Consider the following 1,385-nt stretch of genomic DNA (forward strand, 5'->3'; position numbering starts at 1 on the left):
CTCTGTATGTAGTGGCTCTTGATGCACTGACTGCAGCCTCAGATCATTTCTGTTTAAGTCTGTCGCGAGAGTACCCTAATTAGGGTCCTCGGTGCTTGCCGCAACAAGATCGGTTGAAAACACATGCTACACATTTATCAATATAGGCATATTGCACATCCACGGATCGGGAAAAAGCTCTTCTAAATGATAGAAACAATATTTTCTACCTCAACAACACCCAGCTTGAACACTAAGCAGCTTGATAAAAAAAAACGTAATTAGATGCTAACGAGGCTAACGTGGCATATCCAGTAAAAAACGCAACAGTGAAAGAGCTAGGTGGCCCGATCCTCACAAACTATCGATCAGAGTAAAGCCGAAGTCACCACGCTACGTGCAAAATGCAATATTTTTTTCAGACGATTTTGTGGTATTTTCTCTCAATATATTTTTTTACATCCGAGAGAATAATGGCCAGCAAAATGAAGAAGGTTTTCACAGGTGAGGAGGTGCTAGATATATTGACCACTGATAGCGGTGCTAATCTTTTTCCTATCGACTCTTCCTCTGATGAGGACAGATTGAAATACAAGTGATCCAGATTATGAAATTCCAACATCAGCGAGGTTAGTAATCCATTTTGCTATATCTTTGTTTATTTTTGTACAATTCATAGTATATATGCTATGCCCATCAAACATTTTGTGGGGTAAAACTGGGAGATGACATGATTTTCTTACTTAAAGCAAATGATAATTTATTAAATTGTACTATTACAACTGAAAAGGAATAATTGAAATGAGAAACCAAAATCACATGATAAATTTTTTTGTTAGAATTTTTATGAACAAGCATATTTTTATAACACATAATTTTCTTAATTATTTATGTTTTTATTTGTGTAATTTTGTTAATCTGGGACCCAAGGCCAAATTTTGTACCACAAACAAGCAAATGTTGTATGACAATAAAAATCTTTGAATCCTTTAGTTTTTATTTCTTTTCCACATGTGATTTTATAGTGATGATGGTGATGATGAGGAGGATGACGATCCACTGCTTTCTGGACAAGCATCCTCCAGTACATCCCGAGTAGGGCCATGTTCTTCTGCTTCCCCTGCACAGCCACATCCAGACCTTTTTCAGTGTAAAGATACACAGAAAAAAAGCGTCCAAAGTGGGGTTGGGGTGATTCAGTACCAGAAGAAAAATGGCACAATAGAGAGGATGAAGACCAAAAGAAGGCTAGGCTTTTTATGAATGAATGCAATGTGGATTTTTCAAAGGAACCCCCAAAACAATTATTAGATGTAATTATTTATCTATGACAAGTAATCATTTATTCTATGATAAGAATAAATGATTGAAACAGAACCTACAGAAAAAAACCTGAGAAAGTTCAA

The 1,385-nt window shown here is 36.0% G+C and overlaps 1 long non-coding RNA gene across 1 annotated transcript; it reads left to right on the forward strand.

The window, feature by feature from the left end:
- Positions 1–395: 395 nt before the first annotated feature.
- LOC106949869 (uncharacterized) lies at positions 396–1,151 on the forward strand. Its single transcript, XR_001425475.1, has 2 exons — positions 396–608; positions 1,005–1,151. It is a non-coding gene; the product is annotated as an uncharacterized LOC106949869 (long non-coding RNA).
- The last annotated feature ends 234 nt before the right edge of the window (positions 1,152–1,385 follow it).

Source organism: Poecilia latipinna, unplaced genomic scaffold (assembly GCF_001443285.1).
Source record: "Poecilia latipinna isolate Pla-1442-1.1 unplaced genomic scaffold, P_latipinna-1.0 Scaffold368, whole genome shotgun sequence".
In the NCBI taxonomy this organism is placed as follows: Eukaryota; Metazoa; Chordata; class Actinopteri; order Cyprinodontiformes; family Poeciliidae; genus Poecilia; species Poecilia latipinna.